This window comes from Cherax quadricarinatus, chromosome 85 (assembly GCF_038502225.1).
Source record: "Cherax quadricarinatus isolate ZL_2023a chromosome 85, ASM3850222v1, whole genome shotgun sequence".
NCBI lineage: Eukaryota > Metazoa > Arthropoda > Malacostraca > Decapoda > Parastacidae > Cherax > Cherax quadricarinatus.
The window spans coordinates 14,662,053-14,687,804 of record NC_091376.1 but is presented as its reverse complement, the minus strand read 5'-3'; the positions used below and the strand labels follow the sequence as shown (position 1 = coordinate 14,687,804).

Sequence of the window (25,752 nt, the reverse complement as noted above, 5' to 3'; positions counted from 1 at the left end):
GTGTGGTGGCCCAAGTGGAAACACGGTCGACCGCATGCTGGAGAGAAACTGCAATAAGGTGACAGTCAGCGCCTGCACAAGCAATAGCGAAGTCATCAACATAGAGTGATGACCAAATATTGGGTGGAAGAACAGAGGCCAAATCATTTATAGCAAGGAGAAAAAGTGTTGTGCTTAGAACACATCCCTGAGGGACACCTTCAGCTTGGACGAAGTCTGGGGAAAGAACATTATTGACTCGAACACGGAAATGTCTGTCAGTTAAAAAGTTCTTAAGGAAGGATGGTAGATTGCCTCGGAGGCCTAAGGAATGGGCCTGGGCCAAAATATTATACCTCCAAGTTGTGTCATATGCCTTCTCAAGGTCAAAAAATATGGCAATAACTGAGTGATTATTCGCAAAGGCATTACGAACATACGTATCCAAGCGTAGTAAGGGGTCTATGGTAGAACGACCCTTACGAAAGCCATATTGACTAGCGGAGAGACTGTTGCGAGTCTCTAAATACCACATTAAACGTCGATTTACGAGGCGTTCCATCACTTTGCAAACTGCACTTGTAAGAGCGATGGGGCGATAGTGGGAGGCATCATGTCCTGTAGTACCCGGTTTGCGGAAAGGGAGAACAATGGCAGATTTCCACAGCTGGGGAAGAACTCCTTGTGCCCAAATAAGATTGAAGAGGTGTAAGAGGACTACAAGGGCTGACCGATGTAAATGTTGTAACATACGAATATGAATGTCATCAGGCCCAGCTGCCGATGATCGGCAAGCTGAGAGCGTTGCCTCCAGTTCTTGAAGTGTAAAAGGCACATTATACTGTTCTTCTCCGAGAGAAGAAAAGTCCAAGGGTACTAACTCTCTGGCAGACTTTGAGGAAAGAAACGAGGGGCATAGATGGAGCCCTCGGGAAATACGGACCAGATGTGTGCCAAGTTCAATGGCAACGTCGAGAGGGTTTGCTATATCAACACCAGTGACCCGTAGAACAGGAGCCGGGTCAGGAGAGTATTTACCACTCAATTTCCTCACTTTTTTCCAGACTGCACTCATAGAAGAACCAGAGGTGATGGTGGAAACATAGTCTCGCCAACAAGTGCGTTTAGCTTCACGGATGACACGGCGAGCGATCGCACGCTTCTGCTTAAAATCAACAAGTCTCTCAGCGGTTCTATTGTACCGGTACCTGCCCCATGCAGCACGTTTCAAACGTACTGCACGAGCACAAGCAGGAGACCACCAAGGCACGCACTTCTGAGAATGCCTGCCTGAGGTTTGGGGTATAGAATGAGAAGCTGCGGTATAAACTGATGTCGAGAAGATGTGTAGGAGCTCATCAATGGAGGATGAAGAAGGAACCTCACTAAAAGCAGTGAGGTGTGAGTAAAGATCCCAATTTGCCCGATCAAATTGCCAGCGAGGGCTACGGGAAGGTGGTGAATAGGAAGGAGAAGTAAGAATGATCGGAAAATGATCGCTGTCATGTAAGTCTGGTAGAACAGACCAGGTGAAGTCTAGTGCAGTGGAGGAAGAGCAGACTGATAGATCGATGCAAGAGAGAGTATGAGTACGAGGATCAAAATGGGTGGGAGTACCCGTATTTAAAACATGGAGGGGGTGAGAGGCAAGAAAAGCCTCCAACTGAATGCCACGTGAGTCACAATGAGACCCCCCCCCAGAGGAAATGGTGGGCATTAAAATCACCAAGTAACAGAAGTGGTGGTGGTAAGGATGAAACAAGAAAGGCAAAGTCTGGGATAGAAAATGCTCGAGAAGGAGAGAGATATAAAGAACATATTGTAAACCACTTATTCAAGTGGATACGGGCTGCAGTGTAATGCAGCGAGGTATGGACAAATAGTTGACAGTACGGAATATCATTGCGTAGAAGCAGGGCACTTTCATTAAAGGTCCCATCTGAGAAAGGATCCGAAGAATACAATAAATTATAGCCTGAGATAGGTTGGAAAACAGCCGAGTGTAATTTTGGTTCTTGTAAGCAAGCACCAACAGGGGAAAACCTGGAAAGCAACATCTGAAGCTCACCCCGATTACCCCTGAGGCCGCGGATATTCCACTGTAAATAGGCCATGATTGGCGATGAAGAAAATATCAGGAATCTGTAGGTAAAGGCACCTACGGACTACAGGGGTTAGAAAAGTCAACGTGTGGTGGCATTGGAAGATGTTCAAGTAGCGAAGGAACGGAGCGTTGCGAAGAGTGGGGTTGTGAAGATGGAGGAGAGGGAAGAGAAGGAACAGGAAGTGAATCAGTGTCCATTGAAGGTTTAGTCTCTGCAATATATTCTGAAATGGCTTCAAGTGTTTCTGAATTCAAAGATGTATGGGAAACCATATTGGAGATAGGAGGAGGAGGGTGAGTAAAGATTGGGACAGTAATGGACTGTACCAAAGTAGAGGGGGAGGGAAAAGTGTAAGGGACTGGAGATGAAGTGTGGGGGGGCACAGAAGAGGTAGAAACCTGGGAGGTGACAGAAGAGGGAGAAACTTGGGAGGGGACGGGGGTGGAAGGCATAGTACGAGGAGGAGGGTGAATCTCCACACTTGTAATAGAGCCAGAGAGAGGGGAAGAACTAGGTACAGAGACTGGAAAGGTAACGTGTGGAGGTGGAAGAAGGGAAGGAAGGGGCAAAGAAGATTTGAGCAATGTGGATTTTTTGGACTTCTGAGTAGAGGGGCGATTGGTATTAGGTGTCATACGAGGTCTTGTCGATACTGGGGCTTGTGAGGAAGGACGCGAAGATGTGAGAACAGACTGAGTTGTAGTCGGGACGTCAGAGCCAAGGACAGCAAAAGGATTAGATGCCGTAGTGGCTATGGGAGGGGTAACAACAGAGGAGGCTGCAGAAGATGGGACCCCAGAAGTGGGGGGACGTTTGGAAACACGAGAATAAGAAACACGGGGTAGTCTCCCTTGGAGGCGGAGATGAGTAACTGCCATAGCATAAGGGAGACCTTCTGCCTCTTTGAGGCAACGGATTTCACGTTCATTTAAGTAGACCTGGCAACGGCGGGAGTACGAAGGGTGAGCTTCATTACAATTAAGGCAAGATGGAGGTTGACTGCAAGATGTATTAGAATGGTTGTCGGCACCACAGACTGGGCATTCGGCCATAGATCTGCAATATTTCGCTGGGTGACCAAAACGCCAGCAATTTCTACATTGTTGCGGTGTAGGTATCACCTTTCGAACTTGTAACCGATGTCCCGCGACATATACAGAGGACGGGAGTTCTCGGCTGTCAAAAGTTAAACGAGCCACATTGCAAGGGTAACGTCTCCGCCCCCGGGCAGGAAGGACATAAGTGTCTACTTTGAGGATTGGGAGATCCTGGAGTTCCAGCTGTTCAAAAATGTCATTGCCACATGACTGGAAATTCTGTTGGACTATGGTATGGGGCAGAATGACAGTACCACTACAAGAATTGAGAGAAAGATGTTTTTCAATAGTGATAGGAGTAGTATCGATATTCGAAAGGAGAGAAAGATCATGAGCTTGGGTAGCATTCTGGACAGTGACGATGCGTGTACCGCTCTTGAGAGCGTGAAATGAAATATCTCTGCCAACATGACGCAGGAGCGCTTTGGCAATACTATGGTCAGAAAGGTAGGCAGAAGAAGAAGTTGGTCTTAAAGTAAAGAATTTAGTCCATTGTGTGGTCCGAAACTGAGCGTGGAGAGGGAGTGCTTGACGTGTCGGTCGTTTCCGAGTAGAATGGGAAGGTAACGACGGAGCATCATCAGGAGATTGACGTTGGCGTTTAGGAGTAGGACCGGAGTTGGTCCGGCAGGAAATGGGTGGGCGATTCGAAAATTGCCGTACCGTAGAGGGAGAAGCCGGAAGCATAGTCAAAGGAGAGCGGAGTTCAGACAAATCGAAGGAGTCAGTCGAAGCCCCGGTACCTGAAGCGGGTGAGGAAACAGCACCAGCAAGAGGTACAGGGGCATCAGGAGTGTCCGAAGAGTGGTCTAAACACAAGGCAGGGTCAGAATGGGGTGCGGTATCAAGAAGGGGCCCGGGGGTAGTGGTTTCATGGACTAGGGCTGCCATGGTTAGGTTACTCCTTTGCTTTTTGTTTTTAAGAAAAAAAAAGAAAGAAGAAAAGAAAATAAAAATAAAAAAAAGAATAAAAAAAAGGGGGGAGCGGGGAGGAATAGTTCCCAGGAGGAATGAAAGGGCCGGAAATCCCCCTCCGCGCCCAAGAGGACTCGACACCGCTAGTAGCGCAGATGCAGCATGGAACCCGTGCCATACCCTACCCTTCATGCCAGTAAACCAGCAATCTGGGATAGCAACCTCACATCTGCCGAGCTACCTCGGTGGACAAAAGAGAGGGCGGCCGGATATCCGCCACAAAGCATACCTCCTTCAGCCACCACCCCCGGAATCCGAAAGGTGGCTTCCAGAGATACACCCGTCGCCCAAAAGACACCCAAAGCCACTCCGGGATACCGGAGAGGGATCGGGACATCCCTAGGCAATCCAGATTCCACGGCAAACTACGCCACCGCCAAGAAACCTCAACGGAATGGGATGGACCCCGGTGTCCTTTCCCCTACCTAGGAACTAGCGCGCCTGTGGGAGAAATCACGAAGGCTAAAAAGAGGAAGGGCAAAAGGGAGGGGTGAGGAGGAGGAGGAGGAATGGAAAAAGGGGAGGATGGGGAGGATGGGATAGGGGAGGGGAGAATGGGGGGTAATTAGGTTCGGTCTGAGGAAGAAGACCGACAGGGCTAATTCCTCAGACCAAGAGCCTCTTCACCACGCCAAGGAGCCCCCCTTGAAGAGGGATGCTGGTAAAGCCTTCTTGATACATGTGCCTTGATGCTGGTAAAGACCTCTTGATACAAGTGTCGCCTTGATGCTGAAGGATTTTTTTATACAAGTGGTGCCTTGATGTTGGCAAAGGCATCTTGATACAAGTGCTACTTTGATGCTGGTGAAAGTCTCTTGATACAAGTGGTATCTTGATGCTGGAAAGGCCTCTTGATACAAATGGTACCTTGATGCTGGTGAAGACCTCTTTATACAATTGGTACCTTGATGCTGGTGAAGGCCTCTTAATACAAGTGGTACCTTGATGCCGGTAAAGGCCTCTGATACACGTGTTACCTTGATGCTGAAAAGGCTTCTTCACACAAATGGTACCTTGATACATGTGAAGGCCCCTTGATATAAGTGATACCTTGATGCCGATAAATTCGAGTGACTTTCCTTCCTCTTGGGTCAAACCTGATCACCTGCCGTCGTATGATCTCCACTACATCAGCAACACCTTCTAACCCCAACTACGATGATAATGTGAGAATCGTAAGAATGATGTACATGGGCTATGTTAAGTCAAGTTGATAGGAAAAGTTCTCTCCGATTCTTGGAGTTAATGCAAAATGAAGCTCTCAGAATTATTCTTGGGTGTCCCAAATCTACGAAGGTTCTTAATATAAGGAAGGAGCTTGGTATTTCTAGTATTAGTGATGGGATTGTTGAGACTAACACTGTACTCGGTATTAGAATGTTGAGAAATGAACCAGACTCTGTCAAAATGAATCTTACCAAGTGTCTAGAGGTAAATACACACAGATCTAAATGGATTGTGAAGACGTCCAATTGCATTAAGTTTTATAACCTACATGAAGTGTATCACTGTAGACAACAAGAGCATTTCACCCCTCCATGGAAGATGTGTTCATTTAATATCACATACCTACAAGTCCCTCCCAAGAAGCTCATTGCTAGTAATCCCTTCCTTAAATCACTTGTTAAAGCAACTGCTCAAGAAGAAATTTCTCACCTAGCTGGTAGTAATAAGTTATCACAAGTTATATACACTGATGGATCTAAACAGGAGTCTTCTGGTAGGGCTGCATCTGCTCTTGTTGCCACCTCCCTAGTTAAGAACCATAATAAATTTGTTGAGTTAGGCATAAGAATTAACGACTGGGCGTCTACTGCAAACTGAATTGTTTGTAATCCTAATGGCGCTAAAGCTAACTTATGACACTGAGCTTGACTCTATCATCATTACTGATTTTATGTCATCATTGAAGGCTCTTGACTCATATAATGACTCTTACAACATGTTCATTGGAGAAGCCAGATACAGATACTCAAAAATACGGGAAAAAGGAATTAATGTACAATTGTTATGGATCCCATCACACATTGGATCACTCCTTGATAAAGAAGAGTACCCAGTTAGCCAAGAAGAGTACCCAGTTAGCCAAGAAGAGTACCCAGTTAGCCAAGAAGAGTACCCAGTTAGCCAAGAAGAGTACCCAGAAGTAGAATGTAGAATATAACTTTGGTACATCCGTGTCTTGCATTAGGAATAATATTAGGAGAGAAGTAAATAATGAAAATGATTGTTATTGGAATGCAGTTAGAAGCCTGAGTAGATCTATAACCCACTATGATAACATGAACGTTCATAATTGTCCACTTATTGAGGAATACAGAGACAGACAGTATAATAACCTATGTGACATGTCAAGATATCTTATTAATGGAAATAAGATACCAGAACTGTAGACATGTAGATATAAATCCATATGTACACATGTTAACCCTTTTGGGGCCTAGTTCCTAGGCCTTTTGTGTATCCATATGTTCCTGCGCTACCATCCATAGGATGGATATGAGGTACACAAACTAGCCACTTCGGTGGCAAAATCTAAATCTGTGTGATGGAATATGAGAGTTAATCCATCGTGTGTGATGAAATATAACAGCTAAGGAAATCCTGTGTGATGGAATATGATAGGGAAACACAGCTAGCTTCTGAACCCACTACATAATCATCACAAAGAACAGTGGTTGCCAAAGAGTGCGTCACCACACTGGTGTGGCGCCACACCTGCCATCCTCTCTCACCACACTGGTGTGGTGACGCACTGGTGTGGTGAGAGAGGATGGCAGGTGTGGCGCCACACTGGTGTGGTGAGAGAGGATGGCAGGTGTGGCGCCACACTGGTGTGGTGAGAGAGGATGGCAGGTGTGGCGCCACACTGGTGTGGTGAGCGAGGATGGCAGGTGTGGCACTACACTGGTGTGGTGAGAGAGGATGGCAGGTGTGGCGCCACACTGGTGTGGTGAGAGAGGATGGCAGGTGTGGCACCACACTGGTGTGGTGTGGTGAGAGAGGATGGCAGGTGTGGCGCCACACTGGTGTGGTGAGAGAGGATGGCAGGTGTGGCGCCACACTGGTGTGGTGAGCGAGGATGGCAGGTGTGGCGCCACACTGGTGTGGTGAGCGAGGATGGCAGGTGTGGCGCCACACTGGTGTGGTGAGAGAGGATGGCAGGTGTGGCGCCACACTGGTGTGGTGAGAGAGGATGGCAGGTGTGGCGCCACACTGGTGTGGTGAGAGAGGATGGCAGGTGTGGCGCCACACTGGTGTGGTGAGAGAGGATGGCAGGTGTGGCCCCACACTGGTGTGGTGAGAGACGATGGCAGGTGTGGCGCCACACTGGTGTGGTGAGAAAGGATGGCAGGTGTGGCGCCACACTGGTGTGGTGAGAGAGGATGGCAGGTGTGGCACCACACTGGTGTGGTGAGAGAGGATGGCAGGTGTGGCGCCACACTGGTGTGGTGAGAGAGGATGGCAGGTGTGGCACCACACTGGTGTGGCACCACACTGGTGTGGTGAGAGAGGATGGCAGGTGTGGCACTACACTGGTGTGGTGAGCGAGGATGGCAGGTGTGGCGCCACACTGGTGTGGTGAGAGAGGATGGCAGGTGTGGCACCACACTGGTGTGATGAGAGAGGATGGCAGGTGTGGCACTACACTGGTGTGGTGAGAGGATGGCAGGTGTGGCGTCACGCTGGTGTGGTCAGAGGATGGCAGGTGTGGCGCCGTTAAGTGCGGTGTTTGCAGCTATCATGTCATCTCTTGTGTTAAGTGCAGTGTTTGCAGCTATCATCTCTGTGTTAAGTGCAGTGTTTACATCTATCATGTCATCTCTGTGTTAAGTGCAGTGTTTGCAGATATCATCTCTGTGTTAAGTGCAGCGTTTGCAGCTATCATCTCTGTGTTAAGTGCAGTGTTTGCAGCTATCATCTCTGTGTTAAGTGCAGTGTTTGCAGCTATCATCTCTGTGTTAAGTGCAGTGTTTGCAGCTATCATGTCATCTCTGTGTTAAGTGCAGTGTTTGCAGCTATCATCTCTGTGTTAAGTGCAGTGTTTGCAGCTATCATCTCTGTGTTAAGTGCAGTGTTTGCAGCTATCATCTCTGTGTTAAGTGCAGTGTTTGCAGCTATCATCTGTGTTAAGTGTAGTGTTTGCAGCTATCATCTCTTTGTTAAGTGCAGTGTTTGCAGCTATCATCTCTGTGTTAAGTGCAGTGTTTGCAGCTATCATCTGTGTTAAGTGTAGTGTTTGCAGCTATCATCTCTTTGTTAAGTGCAGTGTTTGCAGCTATCATCTCTGTGTTAAGTGTAGTGTTTGCAGCTATCATCTCTGTGTTAAGTGTAGTGTTTGCAGCTATCATCTCTGTGTTAAGTGCAGTGTTTGCAGCTATCATGTGTTAAGTGCAGTGTTTGCAGCTATCATCTGTGTTAAGTGTAGTGTTTGCAGCTATCATCTCTGTGTTAAGTGCAGTGTTTGCAGCTATCATCTCTGTGTTAAGTGCAGTGTTTGCAGCTATCATGTGTTAAGTGCAGTGTTTGCAGCTATCATCTCTGTGTTAAGTGCAGTGTTTGCAGCTATCATCTCTGTGTTAAGTGTAGTGTTTGCAGCTATCATCTCTGTGTTAAGTGTAGTGTTTGCAGCTATCATCTGTGTTAAGTGCAGTGTTTGCAGCTATCATCTCTGTGTTAAGTGCAGTGTTTGCAGCTATCATCTCTGTGTTAAGTGTAGTGTTTGCAGCTATCATCTGTGTTAAGTGCAGTGTTTGCAGCTATCATCTCTGTGTTAAGTGCAGTGTTTGCAGCTATCATCTCTGTGTTAAGTGTAGTGTTTGCAGCTATCATCTCTGTGTTAAGTGTAGTGTTTGCAGCTATCATCTCTGTGTTAAGTGTAGTGTTTGCAGCTATCATCTGTGTTAAGTGCAGTGTTTGCAGCTATCATCTCTGTGTTAAGTGCAGTGTTTGCAGCTATCATCTGTGTTAAGTGCAGTGTTTGCAGCTATCATCTGTTAAGTGTAGTGTTTGCAGCTATCATCTCTGTGTTAAGTGCAGTGTTTGCAGCTATCATCTCTGTGTTAAGTGCAGTGTTTGCAGCTATCATCTCTGTGTTAAGTGCAGTGTTTGCAGCTATCATCTGTTAAGTGTAGTGTTTGCAGCTATCATCTCTGTGTTAAGTGCAGTGTTTGCAGCTATCATCTCTGTGTTAAGTGCAGTGTTTGCAGCTATCATCTCTGTGTTAAGTGCAGTGTTTGCAGCTATCATCTGTGTTAAGTGCAGTGTTTGCAGCTATCATCTCTGTGTTAAGTGCAGTGTTTGCAGCTATCATCTGTGTTAAGTGTAGTGTTTGCAGCTATCATCTCTGTGTTAAGTGTAGTGTTTGCAGCTATCATCTCTGTGTTAAGTGCAGTGTTTGTAGCTATCATCTCTGTGTTAAGTGCAGTATTTGCAGCTATCATCTCTGTGTTAAGTGCAGTGTTTGTAGCTATCATCTCTGTGTTAAGTGCAGTATTTGCAGCTATCATCTCTGTGTTAAGTGTAGTGTTTGCAGCTATCATCTCTGTGTTAAGTGTAGTGTTTGCAGCTATCATCTCTGTGTTAAGTGTAGTGTTTGCAGCTATCATCTCTGTGTTAAGTGTAGTGTTTGCAGCTATCATCTCTGTGCTAAGTGCAGTGTTTACAGCTATCATGTCATCTCTGTGTTAAGTGCAGTGTTTGCAGCTATCATCTGTGTTAAGTGCAGTGTTTCCAGCTATCATGTCATCTCTGTGTTAAGTGCAGTGTTTGCAGCTATCATCTCTGTGTTAAGTGCAGTGTTTGCAGCTATCATCTCTGTGTTAAGTGTAGTGTTTGCAGCTATCATCTGTGTTAAGTGCAGTGTTTGCAGCTATCATCTCTGTGTTAAGTGCAGTGTTTGCAGCTATCACCTGTGTTAAGTGCAGTGTTTGCAGCTATCGTCTCTGTGTTAAGTGTAGTGTTTGCAGCTATCATCTGTGTTAAGTGTAGTGTTTGCAGCTATCATCTCTGTGGTAAGTGCAGTGTTTGCAGCTATCATCTCTGTGTTAAGTGCAGTGTTTGCAGCTATCATCTCTGTGTTAAGTGTAGTGTTTGCAGCTATCATCTCTGTGTTAAGTGCAGTGTTTGCAGCTATCATCTCTGTGTTAAGTACAGTGTTTGCAGCTATCATCTCTGTTAAGTGCAGTGTTTGCAGCTATCATCTCTGTTAAGTGTAGTGTTTGCAGCTATCATCTCTTTGTTAAGTGCAGTGTTTGCAGCTATCATCTCTGTGTTAAGTGTAGTGTTTGCAGCTATCATCTCTGTGTTAAGTGTAGTGTTTGCAGCTATCATCTGTGTTAAGTGCAGTGTTTGCAGCTATCATCTCTGTGTTAAGTGTAGTGTTTGCAGCTATCATGTGTTAAGTGCAGTGTTTGCAGCTATCATCTGTGTTAAGTGTAGTGTTTGCAGCTATCATCTCTGTGTTAAGTGCAGTGTTTGCAGCTATCATCTCTGTGTTAAGTGCAGCGTTTGCAGCTATCATCTCTGTGTTAAGTGCAGTGTTTGCAGCTATCATCCCTGTGTTAAGTGCAATGTTTGCAGCTATCATCTGTGTTAAGTGCAGTGTTTGCAGCTATCGTCTCTGTGTTAAGTGCAGTGTTTGCAGCTATCATCTCTGTGTTAAGTGCAGTGTTTGCAGCTATCATCTGTGTTAAGTGGTGTTTGCAGCTATCATCCGTGTTAAGTGTAGTGTTTGCAGCTATCATCTCTGTGTTAAGTGCAGTGTTTGCATCTATCATCTCTGTGTTAAGTGCAGTGTTTGCAGCTATCATCTCTGTTAAGTGCAGCGTTTGCAGCTATCATCTCTGTGTTAAGTGCAGTGTTTGCACTATCATCTCTGTGTTAAGTGCAGTGTTTGCAGCTATCATCTGTGTTAAGTGCAGTGTTTGCAGCTATCATCTGTGTTAAGTGCAGTGTGTGCAGCTATCGTCTATGTGTTAAGTGCAGTGTTTGCAGCTATCATCTGTGTTAAGTGCAGTGTTTGCAGCTATCTGTGTTAAGTGCAGTGTTTGCAGCTATCATCTCTGTGTTAAGTGCAGTGTTTGCAGCTATCATCTCTGTGTTAAGTGCAGTGTTTGCTGGTGATGCTGAACGAGCAGTTATGCAAATTCCTTTGTTTGATAATAAAAGTCACAGAAGAAAACTTGACATGTTAATTAATATTGAGAATCGTATTTCTGAAAGTATGAAGAATTGTAAGTTTGTCTGTCAGACAGATGAATGGACCGACATTAGTGGACAAGCACAGTTGCTTGTATATATCACATTCATTCACAGTGACGAAATAATCAGTTTCTGTTTTTCAAGGAACTTGACTGTATTTCTTATCAATAAAAAATTTGGTGTGGCGCGAGGAAATTTTAATTTGGAAAGTGAGACCCAAAGAAAAACCTTTGGGAAGCACTGATATAATGTAACAGCACCTTGCGGATGTATCCAAGTTTCCTTTACAAAATCCCGTCTTAAACACAATTAAGACACGTATTTACTAATATAAAAACAAACATTTTTAGAGTAAGCGTATTTTGGTTCACAACCTACATTACCTGGGATCGAATCCTGCACGAGGCGGGACGTGTGGGTGAGTCTCCTAACATCTGCTGTCCCTGTTGCCTAACAGTAAACAGACACGACTCACTTGCCATGGGTTCAACCCCACCCCTACCGTGGTTAGTAAATACATACCTGGCAGTTATTCGACTATCTAGGTCGCATCCTGGGAAAGGTTCTCTCATAATTATTATTATTATTATTAGTAGTAGTAGTAGTAGTACTAGTAGTATTAGTAATAGTAGTAGTAGAAATAGTAGTAATGGTAGTATATTCGTAGGGAAACGCTAGACCCATCGAAATCATACAGCCTGGGAAATGGAAGGTCATCACCATTTACAAGCCTAATGCAAGTGTAGACAGCCTGTACTGTCTGCACAGACACCCCATGCTGTCTGCCAGCTTAGTTCATATTTCGCGCTATGCTGGTGCTGCCATCTATAGGCCTTGCCACTTCAGTATGCCCAGACTTGCCTCACTCTCACTCACACAGCGGCCTGGCATCAACACACAAGTACTCCCAGCTCTCTCTCGCGGGCATGGCCCTGCCCGGGCCATGGGCACAAACACACAAGCCTGTGTAACCCAACACTAGTTATCAATAAAGTAAGAAGCCTCCGAAGAAGTATATCATTAACACCCCGCTACCAGAATACCAAACAAGCTCGTTATACAAGTCATTTAAATTGAGTGTGAGCAGGTCGCTGGGGTAATGAACTCCGGAAGCGATGCTGGTAACCTCCGGTTAATACATTACACTCAACACAGACAATACAAATGATTAAAAAATACTAAGAGAAGTTATGAACTTAAAGTTGTAAGGAAATCTAAGATTAACTCAACCGAGTCTGTCTCAGATGTACAATAACAATACCAGGGGGAAAATAATCACACTTAAATGTCACTAAGGTCAGCTTACTGATGATTACAATGTAACTAAGGTCAGTTTATTGATGATTACAATGTAACTAAGGTCAGCTTACTGATGATTACAATGTAACTAAGGTCAGCTTACTGATGATTACAATGTAACTAAGGTCACCTTACTGATGATTAAAATGTTACTAAGGTCACCTTACTGATGATTACAATGTTACTAAGGTCAGCTTACTGATGATTACAATGTTACTAAGGTCACCTTACTGATGATTACAATGTTACTAAGGTCACCTTACTGATGATTACAATGTTACTAAGGTCACCTTACTGATGATTACAATGTTACTAAGGTCAGCTTACTGATGATTACAATGTTACTAAGGCCACCTTACTGATGATTACAATGTTACTAAGGTCACCTTACTGATGATTACAATGTAACTAAGGTCAGCTTACTGATGACTACAATGTTACTAAGGTCAGCTTATTGATGATTACAATGTAACTAAGGTCACCTTACTGATGATTACAATGTAACTAAGGTCAGCTTACTAATGATTACAATGTTACTAAGGTCACCTTACTGATGATTACAATGTTACTAAGGTCACCTTACTGATGATTACAATGTTACTAAGGTTACCTTACTGATGATCACAATGTAACTAAGGTCAGCTTACTGATGATTACAATGTTACTAAGGTCACCTTACTGCTGATTACAATGTTACTAAGGTCACCTTACTGATGATTACAATGTAACAATGGTCACCTTACTTATGATTACAATGTAACTATGGCCAGTTTACTGATTATGTATGGTGGTTCGGATACATTATGTATGGTGGTTAGGATACATTATGTATTGTGGTTCAGATACATTATGTATAGTGGTTAGGATACATTATGTATTATGGTTCGGATACATTATGTATAGTGGTTAGGATACATTATGTATGGTGGTTAGGATACATTATGTATTGTGGTTCGGATACATTATGTATAGTGGTTAGGATACATTATGTATAGTGGTTAGGATACATTATGTATTGTGGTTCAGTTACATTATGTATAGTGGTTAGGATACATTATGTATGGTGGTTAGGATACATTATGTATTGTGGTTCAGATACATTATGTATAGTGGTTAGGATACATTATGTATGGTGGTTAGGATACATTATGTATGGTGGTTAGGATACATTATGTATGGTGGTTAGGATACATTATATATGGTGGTTCGGATACATTATGTATGGTGGTTAGGATACATTATGTATTGTGGTTCGGATACATTATGTATGGTGGTTAGGATACATTATGTATGGTTGTTAGGATACATTATGTATGATGGTTGGGATACATTATGTATGGTGGTTAGGAGACATTATATAGTGGTTAGGAAACATTATGTATAGTGGTTAGGATACATTATGTATGCTTAGGATACATTATGTATGGGGGTTAGGAGAGGTTATATACGGAGACGGGGTGAATATGCTGTACTTTCGTCAAGACTGATGAACTGAATATATAGACTCCATGCTGAGGGACTGATTACCTCATCTTTGTATATAATAATAATAATAATAATAATAATAATAATAATAATAATAATAATAATTCAGCATGAGACATGTTTGTATAAAGAAGTATAACAATTGGGTGTACATACCAAAAGCCTCTTGATATGAGAGCCTAGTTCTGTCTTACAATTATGTCCTTGAATTTGTATTGATAAAATCAATGGATGGCGAAACGTCTACAATAAAGATACCCATATGTTACACATGTTTATAATTTTCAACATACTTAATAGTATCAGATATCCGCATCCATATCCACATCCGCGGAACATCCGCACAATTTCTTACATCCGCATCTGCATCTGCATCCGAATCCGCGGAACATCCGCAAAGTTTCTTACATCCGCATCAACATCGTGGATCATCAGCACAATTTCTTACGTCCGCATCCGCAAAATAAGTGAGACATCCTCATACACATCCACATCCGCGGATATCTAAATTTTCACATCCGATACATCTCTAATACCTACTGACCCATCCCCTGGAAGTCAGTCTCCAATCCAACCTACCCAACATTTTCCAACTAACTCTCCGCCCTATATATACTCATGTACTCTTGGCCGAGGTAGATCTGATTAAGCTCACTGTGTGGGCGAAACGTAGTCAATAAAGAATTACATTATACTGCATTTGTGTCTATTTTTCCACCGCGTCTTTATTACCTACAACATTATCCTACGAAGGAGGATGACAAAGTTGATCCCATGTATCAGAAATCTTCATTGTGAAATAGACTGAGGGCCCTGAATTTGCACTCTGTAGAAAGACGTATAATTAGGGGGGATATGATTGAGGTGTATAAATGGAAAACAGAAATAAATATGGGGGAAGTAAATAGCATGCTAAAAATTTCCAGCCAAGACAGGACTCGCAGCAATGGTTTCAAGTTGGAAAAATTTAGATTCAGGAAAAATTTAGGAAAGCACTGGTTTGGTAATAGAGTTGTGGATGAGTGGAACAAACTCCCGAGTACCGTTATAGAAGCTAAAACGCTGTGTAATTTTAAAAATAGGTTAGATAAATACATGAGTGGGTGAGTTGAATCATTTGTCACATAGCTTGTGGTAATAGGTCTGATGCCGTGTTCCTTCCCTAAGTGGATGTGACCTGGACCTGACTAGGTTGGGTCAGTGGTATAAGCCGGTAGGTGACTTAGACCTGCCTCACATGGGCCAGAAGGCCTGCTTCAGGCCATCGGTATTCCGATACCATCTACAGTTATACTGGTTTCAAGTAGGATAAATTCCTATTTAGGAAAGTACTGGTTTGGCAGTAGAGTTGTAGACGAGTGGAACAAACTGGTAAGCAACATTATTGAAGCTAATACTCTAAGGAAGCTTTAAAAATAGCTTAGACAAATACGTGAGTGCTCACTAAGGACACATTACTTTGATGGTATGCTGTACCGGCACGTTGATCGATAAAACACCTGTGCAACACCTGAGTATATTAGTACAGAGAATCAGATAAAACACCTATGCAGCAACTGCGTATAGTGGTAACAGAGTATTAGATAAAACACCTGTTCAACACCTGGGTATATTAGTACAGAGAATCAGATAAAACACATGTGCAACACCTTGTTATATTTAATCAAGGGCAGTGTGACCTTGAATCAATTACACATAACCTTGAATCAATGACAGTGTGACCTTGAATCAATTACACATAACCTTGAATCAATGAGTGACTTTAAATCAAGGGCAGTGTGACCTTGAATCAAGAACACAGTATAATATTGAATCAAGGACACAGTATAACCTTGAATCAAGGACAATGTGACCTTGAATCAAGGACACAGTATAACCTTGAATCAATAACACAGTATAACCTTGAATCAAGGACAAAGTATAACCTTGAATCAAGGACAGTGACTTTGAATCAAGGACACAGTATAACTTTGAATCAATGACAGTATAACCTTGAATCAATGACACAGTATAACCTTGAATCAAGGACAGTGTGACCTTGAAACCGAGACAGTGTGACCTTGAATCAAGGACAGCGTGACCTTGAATCAAGGACACAACTATTGAAACAACACAGTTCCCAGATGCTCCAACTGACCAGCTGGTCATGTTGATCACTGGGAAAACTGACGCTAGAAGTAGGCAGGAGAGGCAGGACCAACCTATCATATCAATATTGTACACTACCTATGACAGGCTGGTGACTAACACACATTCGTTAGCACATCGTTATCTTTAATTATCCAAACGTTTCGCCTGGGCATCAGGCTTTCTGTGCGAAACGTTCCGGCAGTAGGGATATCCAAGTGTTCCAAACGTGTCTTATTGACTTCAAACCGCCATACATAATGTATCCTAACCACCATACATACCTAACGTATCCTAACCACCATACATAGCTAATGTATCCTAACCACCATACATACCTAATATATCCTAACCAACATACATACCTAATGTATCCTAACCCCCATAAATACCTAATATATCTTAACCACCATACATACCTAACCACCATACATACCTAATGTATCCTGACCACCATACATACCTAATGTATCCTAACCACCATACATACCTAATGTATCCTAACCACCATACATACCTAATGTATCCTAACCACCATACATACCTAATATATCCTAACCACCATAAATACCTAATGTATCCTAACCACCATACATACCTAATATATCCTAACCAACATACATACCTAATATATCCTAACCACCATAAATACCTAATGTATCCTAACCACCATACATACCTAATGTATCCTAACCACCATACATACCTAATATATCCTAACCACCATAAATACCTAATGTATCCTAACCACCATACATAATATATCCTAACCAACATACATACCTAATATATCCTAACCACCATAAATACCTAATGTATCCTAACCACCATACATACCTAATATATCCTAACCACCATACATACCTAATATATCCTAACCACCATACATACCTAATATATCCTAACCACATTAAATACCTAATGTATCCTAACCACCATACATACCTAATGTATCCTAACCACCATACATACCTAATATATCCTAACCACCATAAATACCTAATGTATCCTAACCACCATACATACCTAATATATCCTAACCACCATAAATACCTAATGTATCCTAACCACCATACATACCTAATATATCCTAACCACCATACATACCTACTGTATCCTAACCACCATACATACCTAATGTATCCTAACCACCATACATACCTAATGTATCCTAACCACCATACATACCTAATATATCCTAACCACCATAAATACCTAATGTATCCTAACCACCATACATACCTAATGTATCCTGACCACCATACATACCTAATGTATCCTAACCACCATACATACCTAATGTATCCTGACCACCATACATACCTAATGTATCCTAACCACCATACATACCTAATGTATCCTAACCACCATACATACCTAATGTATCCTAACCACCATACATACCCAATGTATCCTAACCACCATACATACCTAATGTATCCTAACCACCATACATACCTAATATATCCTAACCAACATAAATACCTAATGTATCCTAACCAACATAAATACCTAATGTATCCTAACCACCATAAATACCTAATGTATCCTAACCACCATAAATACCTAATGTATCCTAACCACCATAAATACCTAACTAACATACGTAAGAATTATTTCTTTTACGTGGGAACGCTAAACCAGTTGGGGGTCATACAGTACCTAGGAGGATGGAAGACAATCTGCTTCGATTTTACTAAAGGGAGAATAAGCTCAGCTCCTTGGATCAAGATCACCAGCTCCCAGACTGGGTGTCTGCAATACCTGTATTGGTACACATCATTTCACAACCTTAATTCATACATATGTATAAATATATATATATATATATATATATATATATATATATATATATATATATATATATATATATATATATATATATATATATATATATATATATATATATATATTATATATATATATATATATATATATATATATATATAGAGAGAGAGAGAGAGAGAGAGAGAGAGAGAGAGAGAGAATGTCTACACCACTGAATTTTGTAATTAAGTTACGTTAGGCTGTATAATGTACTGTACTTAATTTTGATACATAAATAAGATATGAGCGATGAAGCAACACAATTTACAACACAGTGTTGTGTGTCCAGTCATACCTGTGAAGAAATAGTCATGTGTTTGCCGGTAATACATAGTATACATAATACCTGTGATATTTACTCCAAAGAATTATGTATAAATAAACTTACCTATTTACGAGGCTGATGAACACGATGAATTATCTCTAAAGTTCCAGGTTACGCAGAACGTGTCAGTATGTATATATTTATAATCAGTTAAGTTTTGGGTTGTCAGTAGAGTAGAGAGAGAGAGACGCACGACACTCCACCTTGATGTTTCAACACACACTGAGCTCTGCCTCCCCTGACGCTCCCTACACAACTAGAATTCCACGTCCGATACAAACTTTTCCATTATATTTGGCTTTTTTAATCATGTTTCGTAAGTTGGCAAATAATAGAGGTGACGCAGACATGCAAGACTTGTTTACTCACACTTCTGGCGATTACGATTCGAGGTAAATATGGTGAGTAATGTTTCGTGGGGAAATAAGGTGTGAGAGGCAGTGCTGGTGGCGGGTAATAGGTATATGAGGAGTGTGAGTGATCACATGTGGGTGTGGTTAGTCCTATGAGGGGTGACTATGACAACCCCGGGTGTAGGGTGACGCCCACTCACCTGATGAGTCTCAGGGGATCTCCTGATACTTGACTCATCCCCTGAGAAAGCTCGGCGTCCCCACTCATCCCCAGTTAAATACTCCGCGTCAGGTCGCCTGAGTAAGACACATGATTTCTACTGTATCTTACAGCTGGGCTTTAAATAATAAGCTATCACACGGACCCCAGTGGGTTATCCTAAGTAATTTACACATGTTGAACAGCGCATAATAATTGTACTTGTGTGTACCTGGGCCTAAATAAACTTATAACTTACTATATAAGGTACGAGGAACGTTGTAGTACCTTGGAGGCAGAGGTCAGCTTCTTAGGGAGATGAACGAGGAATTGTCAACTCGCTTTCGTAAGTGGAGCAATAACTGCGATAATGTCGAGGATTGTAATGTTGAATGTGTTAGAATCAATGGAAGGGCAATAATCAAGTACCAGTAAAGAGAGAAACACGAGACTGAGGAAGATTTAATTTGGAGAATGAAAATTGTTGTATACCAGGATGAGAGGAAAGACAAGAAGCAAATAGTAGGAAATATTAGTAAACGTTACGGTCCTAGGACCGTGATCACTTCTAACATACAGAGGTTCATGTTTGTGTAGGTTAGCCAGGACGGGTCCTGACCCGGGTCTTCTCCATGTGGTGACCCGGCACTGACTCCCGAAGGAGTGTCGGAGTTTGTTCTAGCGATGTACCGTTTACAGCCCTGTGGCGGGGACACCGTGAACAGTCTTGTCAAGTGCAACTAATCTGACATCTTACTGTGGCAACGTGTCGCTCTCCAGGAGCTTTATCAAGCCGTTACGGCTTGATAAAGCTGAAACGTTGCCTCAATAAAATGCCACATTAGTTGCAATTGTGTCGGTAATTCTACCAACATTAATGCAAGTTACACATGCGTCTTAATCTTCAATTTACCAGTATTTTATACCATTTTTAACAATAAGGATATGCTCATTGTAAGAGACAGGTTATATATATGGATCGAACATTATGTAATAGACAGGAGGGCGACACTGCTTTACAGAGGCCCGCATGGAAGGTATTGTTAACAGGTTAGCATTGTGAAAGGTAATGGGACCAACCTCATTGTTGCCTCAGTATTGGAGGCAATGATGTTAGAAGAGGCATTAGTTCTAGAAAACTTGCTTGCAAGTATAGGATACCTATATCGTAACTGATTTGAGTCCTGTGCAAGCCGGGGATCATTAATGAGGCTTCGGAGGCTACGTTACTTTATTTGAGTTCTTGGTACACAGGCAGTGTGTTAAGTTGCCCAGGCCAGGAGGACCTTGCCCAGGAGAAAGGGACAGTTCAGATGCGTCTCTAAACTGCAAATATCCTCACTCCTTCTCCAGAGTGCAGGCACCGTACTTCCCACCTCCACAACTTAAAGTCTGGCTAACTAGTTTCTTTGAATCCCTTCATAAATGTTATCTTCCTAACACTCCAACAGCACGTCAGATCATATTATTATTATTATAATCAAAAAGAAGCGCACGTCAGATCATAAAAACCAAATGCCTTTACTCACTCCTATCTAACGCTGTAGGATGCTCAAGCTTCTAGCACTCATACCCTCCTCTACCCCTCCCTCCAACCTTTCCTAGGACTACCCCAACCCTTCCTTCCCTCTACCCCAGATTTATACATCCTCCTGGAGTATACCTAGAGGGGATTTCGGGGGTCAACGCCCCCGCAGTCCGGTCCATAACCAGGCCTCGTGATTAGTTGTTACTGCTGGCCGCAGATAAACCGACGTACGAACCACAGCCTGGCTTGTCAAATGCTGACTTAAGGAGCATGTCCAGCTTCTTCTTGAAGACAACCAGGGGTCTATTGGTGTTACAAAACTAGTCTTCTTAACCTTCTCCAATGGTATGGTAGAGTGTTAAGGTAACATTCTTGTTGAACATATCATACCCCGGCCGGGATTGAACCCGCGGTCAGAGAGTCTCAAAACTCCAGCCCGTCGCGTTAGAACCTAGAATCTTTACTAGTAGAGTTTTAGCTTAATGTATGACATAATGTTAGGATTAACATAAAATAAGGAGTTTAACTCTTACATTTCTCCTGGTACGTACCAGTACATTGATATGAATAAATAAACCTTGTACCAAGTTCACTAATAATATACACCTATAATGGTTATTAAGACAACCACAAGTAACTTATAATGGTTATAAAGACTTAGCTGAACTATCAATTCAGAGTATACCAGAACTCGTAAGTGACGGACTTAGTCTCATTCCCATCCAGCATGACTTAGAATAGCATAGACCACAAATTAACACGATAGCCGACAAGGCTTATTCAGTCACCTGAAAGATTAATTAACCCGAGTATTAATAACTCGAAAGTAACAAGCTTAAGAAAGGAAGTCAATCATGAAAGAAAAACGACCACAAGAGAGAACTTGACATGTCTCTTATGTAACTTGTGAGTTCATTACCTTTGTACCTAGTTCAGTTATCAAAACTTTGGGGGCCCAGTCCCTGGACCCATTACGTACCTCTGTAATCTGTAAATACCTTTGTAATTTGTCATGATTGTGACTAGACCTACCTGGAGTTCATTACCTTTGTAAATTGTGAGTTCATTACCTCTGTAAGTTGCTCAGCTATCAAAACTTTGGAGTCCAGTCCCTGGACCAATTATGTACCTCTGTAATCTTTTGACTACCGCCCACAGGATGGGTATGGGGTGCATAATAAACATATTAAACTAAACTGAGAGGTCAATGATTAACTGAGTGAGATACGCTCCCTTGGCTATGTAAGCCGGACTAGAAGTGGGAGTGCTAGTCAGAGTGAATATGAAGGACCTGCTCTCAACGAGTGCTGTAAAGCTACTCAGAGCAAGGGTGGTGAACCTATTGACGGTACCATTGAGTGGTAAGCCGACGTCAGGTTTGTCACGTGACTGAGGGAGACCTCAGTACCTGAACTGCTAACCGGCACTTAAACCAAGTGGTTTACCACTACATGGAAATAAGAATATTAAAGCCTAACAAAACATAATATAATACAATATTAGCATTAATATTAGCCTTAACGTGTATACTATAAAATAAAGGGACATATCCTATTATAAAATAGAACGGGTATGGCCATACTCGTAACAATTGGTAACCCTCCTCTTATGTATGTTGAGAGGCAGTTGAACAGCATTAGGCCCCTGATACTTATTGAGTTGTCTCTCAGTGTATTCTCGGTGCCCCTCTTTTTCACTGGGGGAATGTTGCATCTCCTGCCCAGTCTTTTGCTTTCGTAGAGAGTGATTTTTGTGAGCAGATTTGGGACTAAGCACTCTAGGATTTTCCAAATGTATGTAATATGTATCTCACATGAGCTCCGAGGAGTACAAATCAAGGAATTTCAACAGTTCCCAGTGACAACTTTCACTTTATAAGATTCTGTATATTTTAATTCTACACCTTTTCCCAACATCTGAGCATTCACTTCTTTACAATCCCATCTATAAACACGTATAACAACCATGGTGATGTCACACATCCCTGTCTAAGGCCTACTTTTACTGGAAAATAATCTCCCTCTTTCCTACATACCTTAACCTGAGCCTCACTACATAAAAACTCTTTACTGCTTTAAGTAACCAACCACTTATTCCTTACATTTGCATCGTCTGCTATATTGCTTCCCTATCCACCCTGTTATTTGCCTTTTTTAAATCCATAATTACAATGAAAAATTCCTTACGTTTGCCTCAGTATTGTTTACTTAAATGCCTCATTGTAAACACTTGATCTACACATCCTCTTCCCTTCCTTAAACCTTCTTGTTCCTCTGCGATTCTGCTCTGCGTCTCACCTTGATATTTTCAATAGTAACTCTACCATACATATTACCCAGTATACTCATCAGGCTTATTCGCCTATAATTCATACAATCTCTTTTATTCCATTTTTTCCTTATACAAAAGTATGCATGCTCTCTGTCAATTCTTAAGTACCCTCTCCCTCATATGCATATATTGAACAAATGCACCAACCACTATAAAACTCTCCCCACCTGCTTTTAATATTTGTCTTAATCCCATCACTCTCAGTTGTTTTACTCTATCATTCTACCCACTGCCTCACGCACGTCCCCCACACTAACATCTGTATTTTCCTCACTCCTAAAAAGTATTATGCTACCCTGTCCAGTGCAAGAAGTCGCTGTCTATTTCTCTTCATCAACATTCAACAATTCTTCAAAACATTTTCCCCAATCTTCCAAATACCTCCACAGCCCCATCTAATAACTCCCTTCTTTTGTTTTTAATGGTTAAATCCATTTGTTCCTTAGGCATTCTCAACCCATTAATCTCACTCTGAAAGTTTTTCTTATTCTCGGTATAATTTGTTGATAAACCTTACTCACTCTCATTTGCTCTTCTTTTGCATTCCTTCTCCACTCTTTTACCTCTCTTTTACTCGCCATATACTCCGCCATCCGTAATATCATTCCTACATTGTAAGAAACTCTCATATACCTAGTTTTTCTTCCTTACCACTCTATTTGCTTCGTCGTTCCATCAAGCGTTCCTCGTCCCTCCCTACCTGCAACTTCTGCTGAACACTCTAGCACTGCGTTCTTAACTCTACCCTATAAGCAACTATTGGAAGAAAGGTTGGCTAGAGCGAGTACAAATAATAAGAAAGGGATCGAGAAGGTATACCTGGAGTTTAAACTCTCTCCAGGTAAACTCCAGGTATACCTTCTCGATCCCTTTCTTATTATTTGTACTCGCTCTAGCCAACCTTTCTTCCAATAGTTGCTTATAGCTTACCCTCACTATCTCCTCCTTTAATTTATTTACTTTAACTTCTCTCTTACCTACTGATGACATTCTCGTTGTACCCAGTCTATCTCTTCTTACTTTCACTCTCACTGTAACCTTGTACCCAGTCTATCTCTTCTTACTTTCACTCTCACTGTAACCTTGTACCCAGTCTATCTCTTCTTACTTTCACTCTCACTGTAACCTTGTACCCAGTCTATCTCTTCTTACTTTCACTCTCACTGTAACCTTGTACCCAGTCTATCTCTTCTTACTTTCACTCTCACTGTAACCTTGTACCCAGTCTATCTCTTCTTACTTTCACTCTCAATGTATCCTTGTACCCAGTCTATCTCTTCTTACTTTCACTCTCACTGTATCCTTGTACCCAGTCTATCTCTTCTTACTTTCACTTTCACTGTATCCTTGTACCCAGTCTATCTCTTCTTACTTTCACTCTCACTGTATCCTTGTACCCAGTCTATCTCTTCTTACTTTCACTCTCACTGTATCCTTGTACCCAGTCTATCTCTTCTTACTTTCACTTTCACTGTATCCTTGTACCCAGTCTATCTCTTCTTACTTTCACTCTCACTGTATCCTTGTACCCAGTCTATCTCTTCTTACTTTCACTCTCACTGTATCCTTGTACCCAGTCTATCTCTTCTTACTTTCACTTTCACTGTATCCTTGTACCCAGTCTATCTCTTCTTACTTTCACTCTCACTGTATCCTTGTACCCAGTCTATCTCTTCTTACTTTCACTCTCACTGTATCCTTGTACCCAGTCTATCTCTTCTTACTTTCACTCTCACTGTATCCTTGTACCCAGTCTATCTCTTCTTACTTTCACTCTCACTGTAACCTTGTACCCAGTCCATCTCTTACTTTCACTCTCACTGTATCCTTGTACCCAATCTACCTCTTACTTTCACTCTCACTGTACCCTTGTACCTAGTCCATCTCTTACTTTCACTCTCACTGTAGCCACCACTAAATAATAATCCGTCATCCTTGTATTTATTACATAGCTCAGTAAACTGCTATTATCACGTCCAATATCGTATCTCATATATTTGTCCTATTTTTTTTCTTAAAATATTTATTACCTATTACCAAATCTATATGTTAGTGAAAATTTAAACTGTATCATCAAAAACGAAGTAAAAGCCAGAGAGAGAGAAGGAAACGAAATCTACATGGCTACAACTTTTTAAGAGACGTGAAAAGGTTGGAGGTGCCAAGCAAGTGCGTGCAAGTGTACCTAGGCCAAGAGAAGGCTTCCCTGCAGAGTTAACTTATAATGACGACTGTATGGCCGGAGACACCCAAGCAGAGTTAATCATAACAACGACCATATGGACGGAGACACCCAAGCAGAGTTAGCCATAACAACGACCATATGGACGGAGACACCCAAGCAGAGTTAACCATAACAACGACCATATGGACGGAGACACCCAAGCAGAGTTAATCACAACAACGACCATATGAACGGAGACACCCAAACAGAGTTAATCACAACAACGACCATATGGACGGAGACACCCAAGCAGAGTTAGCCACAACAACGACCATATGGACGGAGACACCCAAGGACCCGATAAGCCCAAAAGAAAGTAAGTAAAACAGAATCCTTGGCTTCATATCAAGAAGCATAAATAATAGAAGTCCTCAGATTGTTCTTCAACTCTATATATCCTTGGTTAGGCCTCATTTAGACTATGCTGCTCAGTTCTGGTCACCATAATACAGAATGGATATAAATGCTCTGGAAAACGTACAGAGGAGGATGACAAAGATGATCCCATGTATCAGAAATCTTCCCTATGAGGATAGACTGAGGACCCTGAATCTGCGTAGAATTAGGGGGGATATGATCGAGGTGTATAAATGGAAAACAGGAATAAATAAAGGGGATGTAAATAGCATGCTGAAAATTTCCGGCCAAGACAGGACTCGCAGCAATGGTTTCAAGTTGGAAAAATTCAGATTCAG

General features: G+C 42.1%; 1 protein-coding gene across 1 annotated transcript in view; it reads right to left on the bottom strand.

Moving 5' to 3' along the window:
* LOC128703135 (uro-adherence factor A) overlaps positions 1-18,669 on the bottom strand; it is a 248,816-nt gene extending 230,147 nt beyond the window's left edge. The window contains exon 1 of the mRNA XM_053797688.2: positions 18,486-18,669. The gene's annotated coding sequence lies outside the window, so the exon portion shown is untranslated. The remainder of the gene's footprint in view (positions 1-18,485) is intronic.
* Positions 18,670-25,752: the final 7,083 nt, after the last annotated feature.